The sequence below is a fragment of the Anopheles stephensi genome, chromosome 2, assembly GCF_013141755.1.
Source record: "Anopheles stephensi strain Indian chromosome 2, UCI_ANSTEP_V1.0, whole genome shotgun sequence".
NCBI classification, from domain to species: domain Eukaryota; kingdom Metazoa; phylum Arthropoda; class Insecta; order Diptera; family Culicidae; genus Anopheles; species Anopheles stephensi.
Window position 1 is genome coordinate 93,262,101 of NC_050202.1, and position 7,265 is coordinate 93,269,365.

Below are 7,265 nucleotides of genomic sequence, written 5' to 3' on the forward strand. Positions count from 1 at the left end.
GCAAACGTGGCATTGTGCCGGTAATCCATCAACGCCAGGAGCACCCTCGGCATCGTCAATAATATGCTAATTCATTCATCCCAGCTGCTCTTGGGGCAGTGCCGTCGCTGGTACGGTGGCCATATTGATGATGTTGACCACGGCGGCAACGCTTCGAGTGGTTGGATGATGTCGCACATTGTTTTACAATGAGCAGTGCAGTTGCAGACGGCATTGCGTTTGTTCATGTGTTGTGGAAAGAACGTACTACCTTGCGGGTATGTTTCGGGACTTTTCGGACGACATTTCGGCTGATCCTTGGGGGGAAGGATCACTGGGCAGCGAACAGGAGGCAGGTGTTTGGGCAACCCGTCGTCGGTTTCAATGGTGGCTCCATGTAATGCGATTGTGGTGAACAAAGCGAGCGGCAAAGAGGTGGCAATAAATTTTGAATTACGTCCCTCTTGGTTAAGCCCCGGAGCAGATAGAGGCAGTGGGAGGGTAGAGAGTCACCGAAGGGCTGTATCCGGGCACGGATATCCTTTGAAACTGACACCCTTCAGCCTCGGCCACTGCACGACCGGAGAAAAACCGATGCCTTTCGGTTTCGATGCTTCCCCAGGGTACAACTTATTGGAACGGAAGGTGATTTATGTGACGGTTGACGTTTTGCATGCGATCCGTAACCAACGTGGCACCTTGCTGATGCTGGTCGATATCGGGCGCATCGAACGTTGCCGGAGGAAGCGAAATTACCTCCCTCGAAAGGTTACAAAATCGAGCAGCACCGATAATGGGATCAGTGGAGGATCGCTATCACGTGGCACTGCCGACGTTGGGGCGTTGAGGAAATCTGAGTCCGTTGAAATGTATATAATGCCTGGTCTGTACATACAACTGTTCACCATGCAGCAAACGTTCGGATGTATTGAAACCTGCTATTCACGCCCAGCTTAGGTGTGCTCCCGCAAGGCGATGCGTCATCGGGATGTTGCTGGCAATGGGTGTCACCGTTAAATTTGAAATTGTTTAACCATGGTATTGTGTGCATTACAGTAATTATCTCTCGCGTGATGCGATAAGTCCATTACCAAGCTCCTGTCCCGCAAGACACTGGGGATGATTGTGATTATTCGATAATTGCAGGCCTAATTGCCATGGAGAAGCATGGTTCGAAGAGTAAACCATTGTTATCATTGATGTTTTAGCTAATTGTTTCGAATGGATTGAACTCTAATAACATCCCGGGAAGATTCTGTTTATGATGATTGATTTCGAAAATCACACGGAATTATATGTAGAAAAAGATGAATCACGCTTGGCTGAGTTAGTGGATCTGGTGAGGAGACAAAGCAAGATGGCAACGGTGGCGTTGGCGTTTGAATTCAGAATAAAGCAGTGAAACATGAAAGTGTTCTTCAATCGCATTATGAGCAAAAGGCGATTTCTAGTAAATTGAAGATTGGAGCATTGACAATGATGATCAGAAGGATGAATTGGCAGGATCTCGGGTGTAGAATCTTTGATCCTTCGATCCAGCTCCGAAGGCTGGAAGAGCAGACCGAAGGCACTTATTGTTGGTGCGGATGTGCACGGTAGCTTTTCCAGCCGAGCGTACGTGCTAGAAACCAAAATGACCATAAAATTTACCTATTTACCGCTTATTTGTAAGAGGAACCATCGTCTCCCGTCAGCAAGGATGATGCATTTTTACAGCATACGGTTTTTGGTATGCTCTGAACATGCGATGGACTACGTAACTCGCCACAAATTCATCGTTCCTGGCTGGCACCAGTTCCCACAGCCGATTCCTCTCGTGTTAGACCATCCGGTCCATGCAGCTGGTAGTGTACCTCGGTGGCTTTCCCGCATCCGGTGCATAGCTAAACAAAGCCGACCACCTCGACCTGGACCAAGGAACCTTGGCTTACATTTCCCTTTTCGCCGGTCTGGTGGTAAGCATCTCGTCACGCTTGCACTGCCTGTTCGGGCTCACACCGCCCCACGTACCATTCCGCATAGTAAATATGGTTCAGATAGTTGAACAATTTCGCATGCAAACATAAGCAAGGAATATATTCAACCATGGTCCATTTTCATAAACGGGCCATATTTCAGCTCGTTGCCATGTCCCGATGAAGCTGCCGCATCGTTGCTCAGCTGGCCGGGGGACGAGCTGCGGTAACAGCACAGGGGAGGGTGGGTTTGTTAGTGTTGACCACTTGCAGGGGCGAAGATCAACATCATTATCGAGGGAAGCAACAGCATCGACGGCTGGTCCAGTGCCACTTAGGTAATGTTCACTGACCAGTCAGAATGATTGCTCGGGGGCAACGTACCGGACGATTTGCCAATTTTCTTCCATCTTCCAGTTCCTGATGAGGTTAAGGTTGATAATGCCATATTAACATAGTCTTCTTTAGCGACCTGCATCGCATGGAAGCTTGCGTATTTGATGAACTTACATGGGCTTTCGGAATAAAATGCAACTAACCGTCCATCCAAATACTTTCTGCTTCCAGCGTAGCTCATCACATGTGGCAAGATATTGGCATTAAAAGAGACATGCAATTAAAAGCCATGTACATCACATGCCACTTCCCGACATGACCGGAAAAAGTATCGGTTTGAAGGCAGAATCAGCACACGCGGCGTCTAGGGCATGGCATAGAGCAACGGGAAAGAATGCTGATAATATCAAAGCAACAGGTATGGGTGCTTCCGGAGACTCCCATGTGCGTTGGCGTCGACTTCGGTTCTTGCGTCAAAAGCACAACATTCTGCCCATGTTCGTCATGGTTCTGATAACTTTCCATCATGAATTTCAACGATATGATGAAATTGCTAGAACAGGGAAAATAAAACTCAGTATCATGATAATCTGAGCTGCATACTATTAAGCTCAGAATGTCCTGAATCATTTGCTACAACCAAAAGTTGACCATCCTCGGCCGGAACGTAGAAGGTGGCTGTTATGCCCAATTCTTCGTACGAAGGAGCTGTACCTGTCTGTAATGTAATGTGTGTTCCCGTTTCGTTTAAATTGCTTTCCGAATTTGGTATCCTTCTGTGCTCGTTTTACGTACCATGAGGTGTTTGCTGAGGCGACTAAATGTTCATGCACCAGTTGCTCTGCATGTACAGCGGGTAGAATGTGCTGATGCGAGGCGCTTCGTAATGTAATAAGCATTCTACATCAAAAGAATAACTGTCTTCGAGGAACGTCTGAAGAGACCCACCTGAAAAGAAGACATTCGGAATGATTTATTCATAGTGTGAATACAATTAACTGTCAGAATGCGCCACTTGTTCACTTCAATGTTTCAACCGTGCGAGTGTTGGCGGATGGAACAGAGCTAGCTCGGTGCAGCTCGTCGGTTTCGGTTGGGAAAGCGAAAATCTATCCGGGGACATGGTGACATTGCAAATTTAATCAAGTTCAACCAAAAGCAGCGAGCGACGCGCTTGCTACGCGGTGCGGTGGAGTAGAAGCTCGTGTTGAATACCCGACTCAAAGTTTGGATAAATGCTCGAGGTCATCGTGTTCGTCGCGGCAGTGGAAGCTTGCACAGGTCAAAAGACGGTTTCGGCAGCTTCGTCTCGGTCTCGGAAGCTCATGGCGACCCATATCGTCGTTTGCTTGATGAGATCTTTGGCCGGGCTTTATCTCAGCCGGGTTCAACGGCGTAACGACGAGGTAATTCAATCGAAACGTTGAAATCGAGAAGCATTAAGCCATAGCCCGGTACAGCGAGCCATGGAGCAGCTATATTATTCCGTCTTGAACGGCAACCTACTCTGCTGCAGTTTCGTTACGTTACGCCATACCACTAACATCCATTGCCGCCTTGACACCGACGGTCGGCCGGCCAACATCTGCGACAGAGTCATGAGGCTTTAATAGTCTGCTAAGAGAGCCAATAAACATAAACTGCAGTTCCCAGTTATGCTGGTTCCTCTTCTACACGACATCCGCATGCCCATGAGCATGGTGTGGGTCCTTGTTTGTAGAAAGCTCATCGTTCGCACGGCACCCGAAGAACACAGCCAAAGTGCACTCATTGAAAGATGCGTGTAACAGATTCACCGTCGGCCGATGTCCACCAGCAGAAAAGTATTGGCAATGGCAGTAAAAATCAAGCATCAATCCAATTGAGTAAACACTTGCAGAGACTCAATTGACCTTTTTTCTGTTCAGCTTCAAAATGGCGAAGACAATAATAACAAGTCATCGCTAGAAAAATGGGATCTAGGAGGATTGGTTAAACAATTTCATCGCAAATTTCGCTGTCTCGCGAAAAAGTGAAAGTTTGGTGCCCTCCAAAACAGGCCGACGGATGAGAAGATGGCAAGAATGTCGCGGAGAAAGAGAGCAAGAGGGAGATTGAGAGCGAGAAAGAAGGAGAAACAGACAGTGGCCAATGTGTGACCTTTCGTTGCATTATTTCCATCCCGTCCTGTTGCATTTTCTTCAGGGACTGCCGCCCTGGCTTGCACCTTCCTGTGCGACGGGCTTTTTTTCATCGTTCGGGATGCTTAGCTTGAATATCCGATTCCATATTCACCGTGCTGCGAAAGCCAACCGTTCGTGAGCAGAAGCACGCTCTTTGAAGCAATTCGGTGGGATGGGAGGTATGGTCGCAAAATGGGGAGGAAAAAAAGATGCGCCGTGCTTCCTGCCAAACTATTGCAACATCATGTCGTCTTCCAATGATCGTTTGCCAGTAGCGAGGGAAGCACTCTGCATTACCGGTGGCCTTTCCGGCAACAGTCCGCTCGATGCACTTGAATCTTTCGCGGATCTAGTGGTGGATATTGCAACATCGAGCCGCGAAATGCAACGTGATAGCGCGAGGGATCGTGGGCGTTGGGGTGGCAGGGAGGTTGAGGGCAAGTGGACCGGGAAGGAAACTTTCCTTTTGGCGAGATGAAATAAACGATGCAAATTCCTCTTTTGGACAATGCGGCACCGGGAGCACGGGTGATTGATGATGCACTGGGCCCACAGTGCCGGAAGCAACGGCGCGGATGGCGTCATATGCTGCGAGAGCTTCGTCCGAGTGCACGTGACTTTCCTTGTGCCATCATTTAGTGCTGGCTGCTTTTTGTTATTCTTACGTGTTCTGGATTTCGTAATTCGTGCCATGCATCAGGCAATAAAATATTGAGGGAATAATTTTGGAACATATTTTTTCCGCGAGTAGGTCCGGGGCGAAATGAAATTAGTAGCACAATTTATGATCGCTTGTTGTGGCAAATATTTTTAAACCACACTCGACAAACTATTAGAGACGAATGCTTTCTGGAGAACTGTTGTTCGAGTCATGTAGGAGCCTCTTTTCTTGGTAGATGGGAATCTGTTAAAAATTCTTCTTTCTGGAATATGTCTGCACAAGGTACTGTGCAGTTCAGTAGCAATGGAATGCTCCGTCATAGCGTTAATCCCGGAGTAGATGGAATGCAGTGCTTTCCTATCCATCACTCTGCAACCGTTTACGATTCGTGGTAATCAGAGGTACTTGTGTTTTTTTTTTTTCTTCCGAAAGTCCTGCTCTCGAGGTGCCTCTCTGGATACTGCGAAATGTTTATTGCATCATTTTTTGGACAATATTTCGGTTAGTACTCGAAAGTACTTCTTCGAATGGGAGAACGTGGCAGACTCGTTGGCTCGCGCCTTGGGCTCGTCAAACCTCGCCCACCGACGGGATGCCGCCTACGAAATGGGTAATGGAAATGGTGCCTAGCTCTGGAATGGCTCCACAAATGGTCCACGATAAAAATGCCTTTTTGCGAAATGGATGAAGACTCGACTTGGTGCCGACCGGATGCAATGGAAATAAAAGCTACTTTTGATGGGCAGCACCTTGTCGGACGGTGCACCGCATCGTACCATCCTTCACACGAAGGAAGGAACCTGTGCCAGAAGTTCTGGCGTAAGTATTTTAACCTCAGTCTTTTACGATTATTAACTGCGCGAAGAATCATTAATTTTGATGATAATAAACAAGGCTGGTAGATAAAGCCGAACCCCAGAAAGGATGGCACGGGGGCATGGGGCTATATGGTAGGGATGCAAAAGGAGAGCACACCGGCAAAGGTGAATCTGCAACTTCAAATCACGAATGAGCAATATGGTGAACCATCCGCCGCCAACTGGGCTGTTGGGGCACTTCTAAGCACAAACAAAGCGGTGTGTTTACAAGCAAAAAGTATCTAATGTTACATTCCGATGAGAGCAAGCAAAAAAGCGTTGGACTTTGTTAACACAATATGAAATAAATTGCTGTGTTAGGCTTATGATGAGAAATTGTCACACTTTCATGCCTTTTGTGTGGAATTTTTAATCAAACGAGCCCGGACAAATAACGAAATAACTGCTCTTTTTGTGTGCTATACATTCCGGTTCTGGGTTTGATTCATTTTCAGTGGATCGATAGGACTCCACATTCCGACCACCGCAATTCGCAAAAAAAAAAACGCAGTAAAATGGGAGGAAAATCCACACACTTCCTAAACCATCAGACATCCCAGGTGGGGACAATCAGGACGTGTTATCTGCTTTTTATATCCACGGCAGGACTAGCAGCTCCCGCTTGGCGCTCGACACATGCACAGCCCCACCGGACCGGTGTTCTGGTGGTGGTGCGCCATTAGATAAGGACATCAGCAAACGGGGGAAAATGCAACCTAGAGACCGTAGAATGCGAAGGTGCTTGAATGTTGCTGGCCACACGCGGACAGCAAAGCGAGAGAACCGATAATCGTGCCTTTACCGAGCGTTGATTATCCGTGAGATTATTGAAATGGGTGTAATGAAGGTGTACGTTTATTGCTCCGAAATGGGGACACGTCCTGCGAATGGAGGTTTGCCGCTTCGGTAATTTGCACTGACCACGCCATGTCCACAGACACTGGCGGTAATTACACGGGTATTGGGCGATTGTTTGATGCGTACTGCGGCATCTTGTTTTTCGGGCGCTTGTTTGGCAGCTTCTAATGGCTTTTACCATCTGCTTGGAATCGAATGGATTGCTTAACATGCACCGAGCACATGTTCGGCCAAACCGGATTTGCTTGGTCTTTGCGTTTAAAGAACTTGAGCTCGTGGTTCAAACGCTGCCACGTTCAATTGGATTATTTGGGAGCTTTTGCAAGGAGCCGTCACCAATTTATTCACGATTTTTTGCTTTAAACTCAAACCCTTTTTCAATCGAGTTGTACAAACAAGTTTGGCTTTCCGTGATTTCTATGCCGATCGTCCAGTTCCTATTACCCAAGAAAGAAAC